Raw genomic sequence first — 9,254 nt, forward strand, 5'->3', positions numbered from 1 at the left:
TGAACCTATAACTTTCTGACTTGCCCTGAGTCACAGCTGATGTGGCACTAGTCCATAGGTAAAGCATTTAACATGACTATCATCAGGGTTAAAGGACAGGAAGATTGGGGGGAAGCTGGTGGTAATATGGGGTGGGCAGGGTAATGTTGACAGATTGTTGCGATTGGGTTCACTGGTCTGCTAGCTTTCTGTTACCTCGGCACAACTCAACCCAGTCACCTGCATGAACCTTTTGGGCATGAGTTCAAGATATGACTGGGCTTGTGGTGACATATTCTCCTGGTTGAAGGTCCTGATGATGTTGGCTAAAGGGTTTGCACCTCTTTGTACCTCAGCATGAGGGAATACTTCAGGAAAGGGGCAGAGGAGATTGAAGCAAGAGAGATTCAAAGCAGGGCATATGAATAAAGTTGGCTTCAACGTCTGATGTGCAACTAAGTCTCATCATGTAGGTCAGACGGCCTGCTTACTGCTAGCAACTGTGAAGGGGAGGCGATGGCCAAATAGTATTATAGTGAGAGTATTAATCCTGTGGATCTGGGGACTGTAGTCTGAATCCTGCCACTGCAGATGATGGAATTTGAATTCAGTTAAAAAAGAACAGAAATTAAAGGTCTAATATCATCAACTGTTGCAAAAGCCCATTGGACTCACAAATGCCCTTTAGGGGAGGAAGCTACTGATCTGGCATACATGTGACCCCAGATCCACAGCAATGTGGTTGAATCTTAATTACCCTCTGGGCAATAAATATTGGTCTAGCCAGTGACACCCACATCCTGTAAATGTTACACTTCCATCCCATAATTTTAACAATTGTCAGCTCTGTACGGGGCTATGTAATAAATCCATTCAGTAACTCTGTATAATTGAGACCATCCAAAACCCTACTGTCTGTGCCTTAACTGACACCAAGTCACCTTTCCCTATCTCTGAGGATTACTATCCCACATTGGCTCCTCACCAAGCAACATGATGATTTTAAAGTTCTCAAACTTATTTTTAATCCCCTCCCTAGCCTTGCACTTCCCTATCTCTGTAATATCCTTCAACTTCACATCCTTCCAAGGTACCTGCACTCTTTAAATTCTCAGCTCCCCATTTTAATTCCTCCTAAATTGGTGGCAGTGCCTTCAGTTTCTGAGTCCACAAATTCTGGAATTTTCTTATTTGCTTCTCTGCCTCTCTACTTCACATTTCTCCTTTAACATGTGCCTTAAACCTCGGCTCCATAGCTACCATTTTGGTCATCTCCAGTGTGGACATTATCACATGTAGCTTGTTGTCCTGGTTTGTTTTATAACGATTCTGTGGAGCACCTTGAAGTTTTTGCTATGTTAAAGAAGTTGCGGTAATTGTTTACTGTAGTCTGTGCAGATCTACGAATAGAATAAAACAAACAACTGCAAATGCCAAAGATCTGAAACAAAACCCAAAATTGCTGCAAAAACTCGGCAGGTCTGGCAGCATTTGCGGGCAGAAAGCAGAGGTAACGTTTTGAGTGCAAGAACCCTTTTTCAAAAGAACTAAAACTTTAATGTTAACTTTGCTTTCGCTGCACAGCTGCTGCCAGGCCTGTTGAGTTTCTCGAGCAATTTCTGTTTCTAAAAAAAATACAGACTTGGCTCTTGTAGTTATTCAGGGCGGAGTATTTGGACTAGCATTTGAAGTGAGGGGAATATTTCAGCATGACATAATTCCGTCCCATAAAGGAGATAATGGAACCCTTTTAAAATCATTCTGCTTCCACTCACTGTCCCTGCTACCAGGCCGCTGGTGACTCAGAAGAGACGTATGTGAGCAGCTGTTCTGGATTAGTTACTGAAGGAGAGACAGAGGGGAGGCGGTTGTGGGGGGGTGAAGGGTGGAGTTACAATTTGCCTGAATCGACCTTGTCTCACTGACATAAACTCTTCCCATCCTGCAGGATATGGACATAATCATAAGCTCTTGGCGATGATGGTTAATAAATGGTTGTTCCAATGGGCCATGGAATCAAATATGCTTCCCGCCTTCCCCATTGCGGGACAATTCCATTCCCAAGTTTGGGCTGGGTCGAGTCTGGGTCATTGGCCAAATTTTGTATATTCATTTCAAAAACACGCTGCCTTCGTTTGTAAGAGTCAAGAGAGGGGGAAGCATTGCTAGAGGCGCAAGTCCAAATTTTAAGCGGTTTCAGCATTGCCAATGCCCTGAATAATGTGTTCTGACTAAAACACATATCAGGAGATTCTTTTTTGGTTAAGGAAAAGGAAATGAGATCAGCAACTTCTCCTTAAAAGATAAAATTCAGTATGAATTTCCAAACTGATTGGCCCTGTAATATGTGTCCTCTTTATTGTCAGTGATGGGTTCTGCAGGGGATTTTGTTATTGGCTTTGTGCGTTTAAATTCACGTGGATAATGCAGTGTTAGGTTACAAAATGCACTTGGCTGATACAGAGCATATTTTGGCCTGAGCACTGGTCTCCAGGCTCTATTCCTGCACATTAATGCTTTCCGCTGTGAGTTACACTATCTGGCTTGTTTCATGTAAACACACTGTCGGTCTTTGCAGAGGAATTTAATTCAAATCAATCAGAGGCTGGAATTGAACTCCTGCCAGACAAGCAGAAGTAAGGTGTAAACCTTATGAGGATGGTTTACCAGGAGTCACACACAGTTCCTCCCCTCCCAGTTCCCAAAGAATCTGGGTTGATTGTAGCCATGTGAGGAAGATATGTGGAGACACTGCTTTGTTTGAAAGCTAAATTCCTCACGCACTCATCTTCTGGCCTCAGCAAGGTGGTATTGGCAGCAGGAAGGGGGAGTTGCTGATGGAGAAATAAGGAGCATCTCATTATAAAAACTGCTCAGCTTTCACTTCCAATATTACTCAATGGTTCAAACTCATACTTCTGTATATTAAAAGTTTGAATTCCAACCCTGACACTTGAGACAAGGCTGCACTCCCAGTTTGGTATTGAGGGAATGCTGCACTATCAGAGGTGCCATCTTTCAGGTGTGGTGTTAAGTCAAGGTTCTCATAGGTTAAAAAAAAATTGCCACTTTCTGAAGTTTAAGGGCGGTAGAAATCTCTTAGCCAAAATGTATTCTTTGACCCAAATCAATCCAACTAATGGGGTGGGGGGGTAAGGGCCTTGTTGTATCCAAATGGCTGATGCGTTCTACACATTATAACAACATCAAAAAGTACTTAATTGGTCATAAAACATTTTGGGATGCCAAATAGGTGCTATATAAATGCAAGCCACTCTTTCTGTAAAATTATACTTGGATCTGTGGACAAAATAGTGTGGACAAGGGAGACAGTGTCACAGGAGAAAACTAACGGATTAATGTATGAGTGCATTGTCCAATATTAGACAACCAAAGAGAAATCCAGGTTTGATGAATGGACTGGCCGACTGTTGACTTAGCTGATCTTAACCATGGACAGCAAATTCCAACTGCAGACTTCAGTGCCCTGGGTCAAGGAGGACAAAGACCAGCTGGGGTCACCCATTCCTGATTACCACCCAGTGACCCTTGCTGCAAAGTGCATGCGGGCAGGTGACAGGTGAGGTCTGGATCACACTGGCCCTGATGCCCTCCCACATCGGAATAGCCTGCCGATATTTACTGACTGACCTTTACACAGCCAGGATGCCCACTTGGGAATGGTGCAGCAAGGTTGCTGGCTCGCAAGGAAATACAGGCAGCACGATCTAATGGGAGAGCAGAGGGGAAAATTGCAGGTGGAGGGGGGAAAACAAAAAGCCCATTCCATCCACTACTGGGATCTTGGGTATGCAAAGTGAATGTCTGGTCTGAGAGTATACTCTCTCAAATGGTGATTACGGTTCTAACTGAAAGACATTTTGGACAGCTTCAAATCAATCTCCAGCAGAGCATATCCACGGGAATTTATATATATATTATCTGACAGAAAATTTATTGTCTGACTCTTAGGTGGCCTCACCACATATTTAACCCATGGCATACTATTCTTGGAGCGGTAGATACTGACAATAGCTGCTGCAATCAGGTGAAAAAACTCTTATTAATGAACAGTGTGTATCATCCTGAGAAGCAGAAATATCACGTTCCACTCCAAAAAAAGTCCCACTATAATTTCAGCATAATGGTATAAATATTCTTTCATGTGCGAAATATAGTTCAGAGTAATGCAGTAAATGCACTCACTTGTTGGGTTAAAGCAAGCTTTTCCTAGTTAAACATTTGCACTTAGATCAGGCGGTTTGTGTGTTGGGACTGGATTTTATTTCCCTCTCTCTCTCTCTCTCTCTCCCGGTAGATTGTTTTTTTTTGGAACACATGCTTGTTAAGTAAGGGTCTGGTAAGAATTAGGCATGGTAAAAAGCATGAAACACATCCTGAACTGGGAGATTGTGCAGCTGTGTGAGAGGCTGAGGGTGTAAATCTGCAGCCACAGTTCAGGGGGATGCAGGCAATCCCGCCCTTAGGAAAAAAAACACTGGAAAGAATCATTCAGACAGAATTCATTGTCCTAAGACCAAGTTAGAGCCATACTCTAAGTTAACTGTGCAACTTTGAAATAACAATACAACTGTGCAGCCTTTTTGACATGGAAAAACATGTCATCACTAAACAAATAAACATTGTTTCATGGCCAACTGGTCTCCTACGCATTAAAACATTGTTGTGTTCCAGACATAAAGCTCTGCTCTGTCTTATTGGTGTGCTTTTAGCCCATTCACAGCAGTCCTGACTGTGAAGGCGCTAAACTGAAGCTTAAAATATGACATCACATATTTTACATATCCCACTTTTTCAGATGAGGGGTTTTGGGGAAGCCATTTGTCAGGCGTACTTTCTCCCTCCTACGTTTCACAAGCTTCCCCACCTGTGACCCATTCCTGAATAGGTTTGCGCAAATAAAAAAGCTTTCTGTCCTTTGTTAACGTGATTGGCAAACCAACCTCTGGAAAGTGAATGAGGTTTCACTTCATTTTCCACCTTTAGACATGGCTTAGTTGATCACAGTCTCACCCAGAAGGTCATGGGTTCACACCTCACCTAAGAGATGTTAATCCATGCTGACATTCCCAGTGTGGTGCTAAGGTGGTACTGCAGTGTTGGAGGTCTTGCTTTGGCTGGGTGTTAAAACATGACCATTTAGATATTGATATAATGGGTAATCTCCCCCAAACACACAACAAACTAGGACATCAGAGTTCCTCTAACTCTGGCCTCTTGGATATTCCCGATTTTAATCACTCCATCTTTGATAGTTGTGCCTTCAGCTGCCTCAGCCTTTGATCTCAAATTCCTTTTCTAAATCTAAAAACATACCTGGAAATGTGGTGGAGGCAGCTTCAATTGAGGCATTCAAGAGGATTTGACTAGAAATGTGCAGGGAAACGGGGAAGATGCTGCAAATTGAAACAATGTAATAAAGTTGGCATTGAAATGATAGGCCAAATGGCCTCCTTCTGCACCAGGACAAAGCTGTGATTTCTCCTTTAAGACACTCCTTAAAGCCTACATATTTGATCAAACTGTTTGTCATAGAGTCATAGAGATGTACAGCACGGAAACAAACCCTTCGGTCCATGCCGACCAGATATCCCAACCGAATCAAATCCCATTTGCCAGCACTTGGCCCATATCCCTCTAATCACTTCCTATACATATATCCATCCAGATGCCCTTTAAATGTTGTAATTGTACCAGCCTCTACTACTTCCTCTGGCAGCTCATTCCACACGCGCACCACCTTCTGTGTAAAAAAGCTGCCACTTAGGTCTTTTTTATATTTTGCCCCTCTCACCCTAAACCTATGCCCTCTAGTTCTGGACTCCCCCACTCTAGGGAAAAGAGCTTGTCTATTTATCTTATCCATGTCCCTCATGATTTTATAAACCTCTATGAGGTCACCCCTCAGCCTTCAACACTCCAGGGAAAACAGCCCCAGCCTATTCAGCCTCCCCGAGTAGCTCAAGTCCTCCAACTCTAGCAACATCTTTTGTAAATCTTTTCTGAACCCTTTCAAGTTTCACAACATCCTTCCTATAGCAGGGAGATTCGAATTATATGCAATTTTCTAAAAGTGGCCGAACCAACGTCCTGTATAGCTGCAACATGACCTCCCAACTCTTATATTCAATGCTCTGACCAATAAAGGAAAGCATACCAAACTCCTTCTTCACTATCCTATCTACCTGCGACTCTACATTCAAGGAGCTATCAAGCTGCACTCCAAGGTCTCTTTGTTCAGCAACATTCCCTAGGACCTCACCATTAACTGTATAAATCCTGCTAAGATTTACTTTCTGCCATCTGGCCTAATATTACATTATGTTCCATAATACCCCTATAGTTTGCCTTGAACAATTTTATTATATTAAAGGCCTTTTAAAAATACAAGTTACTATCTGAGAGGATGTAGAGGCCCACTTATCATCCTAAACTGTCACTCCTGACAGCATCACACTCCTTCTGTGCTACCCCAGGTCAGAATATAAACTTCGATCTCTGGAGTGGGGCAAAAAATTGAGACCACTCACTTCTGATTTAGAGCTGAGAGCTCTAATCACTAAACTAAAGACAACACTGACAGTAGGCTTTTCCATCAGAGCAGAGTGGAATGTATCCAGAATTACCAGACAGAGCTGATCTGATCAGAGAGTTGCTGCAATAATTTGATTGAGGCATTTAAAACATGAAAAGATGAGATAGAATAGATAGAAATAGATTGTTGCTAATGGTTGAAGGGTCTGGAATGAAGAGAAGTGTATACAAGGGATGGCACAGTGGCTCAGTGGTTAGCACTGCTGCCTCACAACACCAGAGTCCCAGGTTCGATTCCAGCCTCAGGCAACTGGCTGTGTGGAGTTTGCACATTCTCCCAGTGTCTGCATGGGTTTGCTCCGGTTTCCTCCCTTGGTGAATTGGCCATGCTAAATTGCCCATGGTGTTAGGTGCATTAGTCAGAGGGAAATGGGTCTGGGTGGGTTACTCTTTGGAGGGTCGGTTTGGGCTGAAGGGCCTGTAGAGAATCTAATCTAATTATTTGAAATAAGATAGCACATTTAACATGGTAAGATGTCCCATGACACTTCACAAAAAGTGGATGCCAGGACAAAGGAGACATTGGAAAGGGCAAGATTTTAAGGAGGAAGTAGAGTTGACGAGGCTGGGAGATTCAGGAAGTATTCCCAGAGCTGAAGGCAAGACCAATAGTGGTGTGTTAAAGAGAGGGTGAGATGCACAAGGAATCAGAATTGGAGTTTTGTGTTTTTAGAGCTGGATGCATTTTAAGAAAGAATTGGCAAGACCATGAAGGGATTTAGACTTCAATGAGAATTCCAAGTCGTAGTGACTGAATCATTAGGAAGATGGTGGATGAGTGGGTCGTACTATGGGATATGAGCAGCAGACCCTCAGAAATGAACATACCAACTAGGAACTGGAGTTGGCCATTCAGCCTTTCAAGCTTGTTCTACTATTACATAGGATCATGGTTGAGCACATTCTGACCTCAACTCTGTTTTCTTGCCTACCCAAATACCTTTTGACTCCCTCGTTTGGTAAGAATCTATCCAACTCTGCCTTAAAATTATACAATGACCACTCTACCACTCTCTAGGGAACAGAATTCTATTGACTCACAATTTTTGAGAGAAAAGATTTCTACTCCTCTCTGTTTTAAAACCCCTTATTTTTAAACCATGTCCTTTCATTCCAGTCTCTCCCACAGAGGGATATATCCCTTCAACTGCACCCTATTAAGTTCCCTCAGGATCTTATATGTTTCATATGAAATCACCTCTCATTTTTCTAAACCCCAAAAAGTCCAACCTGCCCTTCTAAGACAACTCCTTAATCCTAGGTGTCAGTTGAGTGAACTTTTTCTATCTGCAGCTAATATAATTATGTCCTTTCTTAAATATGGAGATCAAACTGTACACAATATTACAGATGTGGTCTCATCAATGCCCAGTACAATTGTAGCAAAACATCCCTAATGTTATATTCCATTCTCTTTGCGTTAAACAATTCTATTTTCCTTTTGATTAGTTGCTTTACCTACATATTAACATGTGATTCACAAAAAATTCTCAGAACCTCTGAAATCACTGCCCATTTAAACATTGTGCTAACTTTGAGCACATGAGGCTTTTTGAGATCATGAGCACACAATTTATCTAGGCTGTACACATCAATGTTGTGGGCTGGGACTGACGTCAGATGGTCCAATTTGAAGAATAGGAAACTGACCTAGGTGAATGCTCCCATTGGCCAGCCCCAGCAGATTTCGACACAATTACATGTGCCTTATAACATAGTTAAGTTGTTTGCGTAACTCTGATCAATAGTGTCACCTCAATGTAATTCATCACATTAGGTGTGTATGTTTTTGAGTGATGTGTGAAGGTGCTATATAAATGAAAGATCTGGCTTTCACTCTGTTCCTGATAACCTGCAGCATGCTATAAAATTGAACATTGATCTCCCTGTACATTTAAAAGTTACCATTCAAAAATTACAACCATCAGTGCCGTCAAAATGTTACTCAGCTACATTCATGAAAACTCTTTGTCATCGTCAGTGCAAAATCAAACAGTTCCAGTGAGTCACATTACCACCATCCTGCACATATACTGTTATCTCCTATTACTACCTTGTGTCTGTGTCATACATGAACACTACTCATCAGGGGCCACTTAGAATTTTTCATTCAGTAACTTTGTGAAAACTTGCTCTCAGTGAGTGTCTGGCACCAGATTAGAGCTACTGACCTTCCTATCAACACTTTGCTTCAGTCTTTGGTTCTATGTCTGTACCTGTGTTATTGTGTCCCTAGCTCCCTGGTAGTCATTTTAATTGAACTTGATGGGCAAAGACATCAGCTTCCCAATATTTCTCTCTGTTTTCTCTAATTTCTCATGGATGTGGGCATTATTGCTAAGACTGTAACTGTTTTGCCCAGCCCTAACTGACAGTGAACTGAGTGTCTTGTTCAGCCACTTCAGAGGGCAATTAAGAATTGACCACATGACTGTGGGTCTGGAACCACATCTAGGCCAGATTGGGCAAGAGTGGCAAATTTCCTTTCCCAGTGAGAATTAGTAAAATAGATGGGTTTTTATGACAATCGTGGTTGCCATCACTGACATTAGCTTTTAACTCCAGATTTCTTAATTGATTTCTAATTCCACTAGTTGCCTTAGTGAGATTTGAACCCTTGTTCTGAGAGCATCATTCTGGCTCTCTGTTTTAATGACAGA

This window comes from Chiloscyllium plagiosum, chromosome 20 (assembly GCF_004010195.1).
Source record: "Chiloscyllium plagiosum isolate BGI_BamShark_2017 chromosome 20, ASM401019v2, whole genome shotgun sequence".
Lineage (NCBI taxonomy): Eukaryota > Metazoa > Chordata > Chondrichthyes > Orectolobiformes > Hemiscylliidae > Chiloscyllium > Chiloscyllium plagiosum.